Here is a 7,376-nt window from a genome sequence, read left to right on the forward strand (position 1 = left end):
TTAATTCACAGCCGGACGTAGAGTCTTCTATCCAGGGCAGAGGATAAAAGTCCTTGGGGCATGCTTTGTTTAGGTCTCGAAGTCGATGCAGACCCTCCACTTGCCGCCCGGCTTGGAGACCAATACTACGTTGGCCTTTTTTAGGAATATTCATGTGGCGGGATTTTCTATTTTCGGATGATGTTTTTTCTTCATGAACCCATGTCTTTTTGACTTATTGTACATACTAAAGTTTTACATTTGTATGAAATTTGACTCTTTAACATAAAGACATCATGATTTACTATTGAGGTTTTCCATCCGCCTTTCTCCATATGATGCGAGATAAAGTTCGTGGCCTCCGGTTGGGTCGGATGGATCTGAACTTCCTCCTTTTCATCATAAATTAAAGCGGAGGTTTCTGGTTATGGCATTTACCTCGATTCGGGCGCCTTCGGAGCAAGCTTCGCCGGATCATCTCTATATAACACCGCCGAGTGCTAGCTGATCTCCACTCACTTCTCCTACTTTGTCCTCCACGGGAACTTTATCTTCTGTGGAAGGTTGAGACAACCGCTCGAAATTCGCCGGTAGTCCCAAAATGACGTTGTAGGATGATGGAGAGTCGACCACCACAAGTTTATTGTCCCGTCCTCCCAAGCGGCTCCTCTCCCAGTGAGGTGGCTAGCCGGATCTGTCTGAACTTGCCGAAAACCCGAGAGCGGGTCATGGATGACTCACCGATCAATTTGCGGTGATCGAACGCCTTCTTGAATATGATGTTGACCGAGCTCCCTGTGTCAACATGCGGTGAATGGTATAATTTGCTACTACCGCTTTAATGAGCAGCGTCATCATGGGGCACTTCTACTCCTTCCAGTCCTCGGGTCCGAAAGTGATTTTCGGTCCACTTGCCCGCTCTGGCTCTGACCACTGCGTGGATCTGCACTGCATGGACGCCCGCCTTTCGCTCGATTGAGTCTCCTCCGGTCCACCGCAATAACTGATTTCGCCGGAAGTATTGTTCCGGTTTTCCTCTTCCCGAGCGGACGGTCGTGACCGTTCTCTGACGCCCGCGATTCTCCCGCCTTGAGATCGGTGCGCCGGTGTCTGCGATGTCGCTCTTGCAGGGTCCGGGTCCGTTCATGGGTCCTATGTCTCCGCCGATGGGAGGAGATCGTCGTTCGGCTTTCCAGGGAACAGATTGGATACAAAGGGAAGGCTTCGCAATCCCTCGTGTTGTGCGATCCGTCTGATGGAGGGTGCGAACATAGGGTCCACCTCTTCTTTGGCTCGGGCCGAGCGGCGCCACCTCTTGCAGATGCATGGGGATCGGATTGCATCGGCCCTCGGTCCTCTAGGGGGCTGTTGAGCGGTGTGCTGTTTCCGCTCGGCATGAGTAGATGCCCGCTCTACTGGAGCTTCCTTTTTCCGAGCGGCTTGCGCTTCTTCCACATTTATATATTCGTTGGCTCGATGTAGCATGTGATCATAATCTCGGGGCGGCTTTCGGATGAGCGACCGGAAGAAGTCCCCATCCGCAAGGCCTTGTGTGAAGGCGCTCATCATCGTCTCCGAAGTGGCCGTTGGGATGTCCATCGCCACTTGGTTGAATCATGAATGTAAGCTCGAAGCGATTCTCTCGGCTCTTGCTTGATGGCGAACAAGTCGACACTTGTCTTTTGATACCGCCGACCATCGCGAAGTGGTGGAGGAAGGCCGTTCGAATTCTTGAAGCTCGTGATGGATCCGTCTGGCACCTCCGGAACCACCGTTGAGCCGATCCAGAGAGTGGTAAGAAAGACGCGGCATTTCACCCATCGGTGTATTGATGGAGCGTGGTTGTGTTGTCAAACCCAGATGGTCATCCGGTCCGTTGTTCCATTGTATTCGCTTATCGTCGGAGGCACGTAGTGCTTGGGTAGAGGGTCTCGTAGAATAGCCTCAGAATTGGCGATTGGTCCGCCGGGAGATGAATCCGCCTGAGCTTTCCTTTCGCTATCTCGCCTTGGCATTTCAAGAAGAGTCTCTATCTCTCCGAGCTGGTCCGGCTGGGGTGCGAAATAAGGCCTGATGGAATGTGACGGTGAGGTGCTTCCGCTCGACCACCCGACGCAGATGTTGCTTGTTGCTCGGCCGTTCGGCCGCTGCTTTCTACATTGGCGGCCCTTATCTCGACCAGAGCGCCGAGTTCTTCCTAGAAAGCGTCACCGTGTTGTCGCCCACCTCGCCCATTGTTTCGATCGGATGCGGAGCGCTCCCACGCGCCATTTGATCCCGTCCGAATCGGCGAACCAAGGGACACTTGGCAGCACGCTCCCAATCGTTGGAGTGAACTTCCGGCTAGTCGAACGAAGCTCCGGCGATCTGCACAAAAGTCTAGCCGGGAAGGATTCCCGGCGACGACCCTCCGACGCTCAAGTCAGGTAAGTGGTGGAGAAAGTGGCTGCCAAATTTATATTATGCGTACCTTCGGCGAAGTAATAGCCTATTTATATAGGATGGAGAAGGAACTGATGCACGTCTACCGAGGCGCGTACGTGTCAGCAGCCCATACCATGGTATGCACTTGTCAGAGAGCTTACCTGACACCATGCTGCCACAGTCGAGCATGTTCTTTGATGTGACGGCAGGACCACCCGTTGTCAGACTAGAAGTATGGCATAGCCATACGACTTGACGGCTGTCAGCAGATATCCCCGTCTTTTACCCACTGTCTGACTGGGGTGCCCGGCCCGCCGAGCGGGCGATGAACGTCGTCCGGACGAGCTTGATTCTTTGCGCCGTCCAGGCGGCACTTCCTTCCGCTCGGTCCTTACGCACTGTTTTATTTGAGCGTCGGAACCCTGGTCCCTACCAGGGTGCCTTTTACTATCAGATTTCCCTTTCTTCTGAGTCCGGTCGGCTTGCCCTTTTCCGGCGAACCACTAGATCCTTTGACCTACCCTCAGCGTTGACTCCTTATGGGATTCCGGATTTTTACTACCGGATCAATTTGTAAGAGAGGTTTTAACCCTTTAATTTTATTATCTTGTCAACCTAGTTTTATGAAAAATTAATAGTTGGTTTCATTTGGTCACACAAATAATAGCAGTGACTCCGATGGGGAGGATACTATTAGATGTGTCTAAGTGTATACCATTACTTGACACTAAGTCCATTAATAAGATTATACCCCTTCCGTTGGGGAAGATCACACGCTCTTAATTAACTTCCTATAGTCATCCAAAAATGGAAGTCTGTTCTAGTGATCCACAAACAAGCTCATCCGTTATGGAGGAAGGCACTCAGAGCCAACGCGCAAGCTTGTTTGCATCACTTACAAACCAGTAATGGAGACCATGGGATTTACTTAAAAATCCCTCTCCCACTTAGTTATTTATAAATGAGGAATTTTAACTATGCTAGCCTACTAAATATGTAAACCAACATGCACATACAAAGACAATATAAAAGCAATCACTGTAAAATCTAATTTTCAACTATTATGGCTTTTATCTCTAGTTGTCCTCCGTGTGTTGTCATCCCAAGCTGCTGCCATATTTGGCCACCGCTACCGGGTCTAGCTGTCGCATCCATCTTGCTCCTAGTTCCGCTGCGCCTCTGGTCCTTAGAAGGTTCCACGCTTTGCAAGATTAGATCCGCGACATAAATAGAATTTTACATTTTTGATCCTATATTTCATAAAAGGAATGTACATGTATCTAGATCAAAAATAAAATCCTAATAAAACTAAATACAGCTCCTGCTGTATTTTATAATACAATCATGCACACACAATAAAATGCCCTTGACATGTCCAAGGGTCCAATCACACACATAATAACTATAAGCCATAATAGTTGGATCCTGCATCCACAAAGTTAGCACATCCTACTATTAATCTGCCTAAATTATGTATGACATGTGCATAATTAAACTAATACCAAATACACAGAGGCAAAACCCTAGCTCTGATACCAATTGTTGGTTGCTACTCGGAAAGCCTAGAGGTTCCACTGTACAAAAATTTTGTACAAAGGTCTGAATATTTTCCTAGCTACCATGTGTTCTTTTAAATTAAATTTTGGATCGCCTGCGGAACTTAACACGTTTGATCCAAAACTTAATCTATTTGTTCTTTTAGGTTTTGACTTGGATCTCCTGCGGAACTTAACACGTTCGACCCAAATCACCTTAAGTTATTAATTCCATTAAATATTAATTTCCATAATTGGTTCCCAAGATCGACGTGGCGAGGCACATGGCCTTCTTGGATATGGGAGCAACCACCACCGACTAGACAAAACCTTATATAGAAATCTAATATTTAATTTCCTAAAATAACTTTAGGTTAACCGAAAAGAACAATCAAATCACAAGGAAAAATAAAACAAAAGAACACAACTTCGAAAAACATATTCGAAATACTAGAATCGTAAGCCTCTTGTATTTGGTATTATTTCCAAAAATAACTAGTATGATGCGGAAAGAAAAATACTAGTTATACCTTTTAGAAAGACCTCTTGATCTTCTACCGTATTCCTCTTCTAACCTCGGACGTTATGTGGGCAACGATCTTCCGAGATGAGAATCCACCAACGCACCTTCTTCTCCTTTCTTCAAGTTTCGCCAAGCACAAAGCTTCCAAAAGATGAAGATCTTTTCCACCAACCAAGCTCCAAGGGATACAAGCTTTCTCTCCTCCTTCTTCTTCTCCAAGTAGTATCCGGCCACCACAAGAGCTCCAAGCAAATAGAGAAGGTTCGGCCACCACCAAGAGGAAGAGAGGAAGAGAGGTTGGCCGGCCACAACACCAAGGAAAAGAGGGAGAGAAATAATAGAGGTTGTTCACCATGAAGCCTTCTCTACCCCCTCTTTTATAATCCTTGGTCTTGGCAAATAAGGAAATTTAATTAAAAAACTTCCTTAATTCTTTTGCCATGAAAAGGAAAAATTTATTTAATTAAAACAATTTTCCTTTTCTCAATTACATGGCCGGCCACCATCAAGCTATAAACAAGGAGAGTTTTAATTAATTAAAACTTCCTAATTTGTCTCCAGAAATTTATAAAATTTCTCCAATAATTTAATCCCTTCATGATTGGTTTATAAAAAGGAAATTTAATAAATTAAAATCTTTCTTTTAAACATGTGGATAAAAAGAAAGTTATCTCTAAAAATTAAAATCTCTTTTAATCTACAAATAAGGAAAGATATCAAATCTTTTCTCAATCTTTTGTAGAAACTAATAAAAGAGAATTATTAATTTTTAAACTTTCTTTTAAATCATGAACATGGTTAAAAAGGAAAGTTTTCTTAAAATTTAAAATCCTCCTTTAATCAACAAATAAGGAAAGATTTCAAATTTTAAACTCTCTTTTAAACATGTAGATGATTTACAAATAAGGAAAGTTTTACCAAAATTAAAATCATCCTTTTAATCTACAAATAAGGAAAGAGATTAATCTCTTCTCTTAATCTTTTGTAGAAAGTTATAAAAGGAAATTTTTAATTTTTAAACTCTCTTTTAAAATCATGATATCCACATAAGAAATAATTTTAATAAAAATCCTTTTAATATTCTAGTGGTCGGCCACCTAAGCTTGGGACCCAAGCTTTGGCTGGCCACCTACTTAACTCATCCACTTGGTCTTGGCCGGCCCTAGCTTGGGTTCCAAGCTAGCTTGGCCGGCCCCATTGGATGGGTAAGAAGGTGGGTATGTGGTGGGTATAAATCTCTATATACTAGAGGCTACGATAGGGACCGAGAGGAGGAATTGGTTTTGGTCTCCCGATGAAATTAAGCATCCCGTGTTCGCCCCGAACACACAACTTAATTTCATCAATAATAATTCATTCCACTAAAGAACTATTATTGAACTACCGCACCAATCCCAAATTACATTTTGGGCTCCTTCTTATTATGAGCATGTTAGTCTCCCTGTGTTTAAGATATCGAATGTCCACTAATTAAGTGAGTTACTGACAACTCATTTAATTAATATCTAGGTCCAAGAGTAGTACCACTCAACCTTATCGTCATGTCGGACTAAGTCCACCTACAGGATTTAACATGACAATCCTTATGAGCTCCTCTTGGGGACATTATCAACCTAGTATCTCTAGGACACAGTTTCCTTCTATAATCAACAACACACACTATAAGTGATACCATTTCCCAACTTATCGGGTTTATTGATTCATCGAACTAAATCTCACCCATTGATAAATTAAAGAAATAAATATCAAACATATGTGCTTGTTATTATATTAGGATTAAGAGCACACACTTCCATAATAACTGAGGTCTTTGTTTCTTTATAAAGTCAGTATAAAAGAAACGACCTCTAATGGTCCTACTCAATACACTCTAAGTGTACTAGTGTAATTATATAGTTAAGATAAACTAATACCTAATTACACTACGACCTTCCAATGATTTGTTCCTTTCCATTATGGTCGTGAGCTACTGTTTATAATTTATAAGGTACTGATAACATGATCCTCTGTGTATGACACCACACACCATGTTATCTACAATATAAATTAATTGAACAACTACATTTATCATAAATGTAGATATTTGACCAATGTGATTCTTATTTCTAGATAAATGTTTATACCAAAAGCTAGGCTTTTAGTATACACTCTAACAAAAACTTTATGAAAGAAAATAAAGTTGAGAATATAAATCATCTATATTTATAATACATGGAATTAATGTAAACAAAAGGAAGGAATATGAGATAATATATATGTGTATGAAATATTTATGCATAATGCATAATATGGTGATATATGAATTATTATGTACAAAAGAATATCAATAATATGTTAGAAGAGAAATAGGATTGAACCTTGGACCTCTTGTAAGGAACATGTATAGGATATCAAAGGGGATAGGAGAATTATTGATAAGGAGAGAAAGGACTAAGTAGTTAAGAATAAGAAAGGATTCTTTTTACTTAAAAGGAAAAGGAAGTAAAAAGAAGTAAAAATATACATAACCAAGTTTTGATCCTTGGTTCTCTTGTGGATGCATGCATATGTTAACCAAGTGTGATAGGAGAGGATATTGTAAGAGGAGAGATAGGAATTTTAATTAAAGTAAAGAAGAGAGAACTCAAGAAGCATTTCTCTAGAATATTCTTATCATTAAAGAGGAGAAATAAATAAGGAGGATGAATCAAGTCAAGTTTTCCTCCCCTCATTTTAGTATAAATAGGCATGGAGGGGTGACTTCATCCTCAACTCACTCTCCTCCTCTTCTCCTAGAGGTGCCGAGACACTCCCTCTTTTCTTTCTTTCTTTTTGTTGCCGAGCAACACAAGAGGAAGAAGCCTCCTCTTCTTCCTCCTCCTCTCCACCAAAAGACCTAGCCACTTCTTCCTCCATTGGTGTCGAGCAAAGCAAGC

This window comes from Zingiber officinale, chromosome 9B (assembly GCF_018446385.1).
Source record: "Zingiber officinale cultivar Zhangliang chromosome 9B, Zo_v1.1, whole genome shotgun sequence".
NCBI classification, from domain to species: Eukaryota; Viridiplantae; Streptophyta; class Magnoliopsida; order Zingiberales; family Zingiberaceae; genus Zingiber; species Zingiber officinale.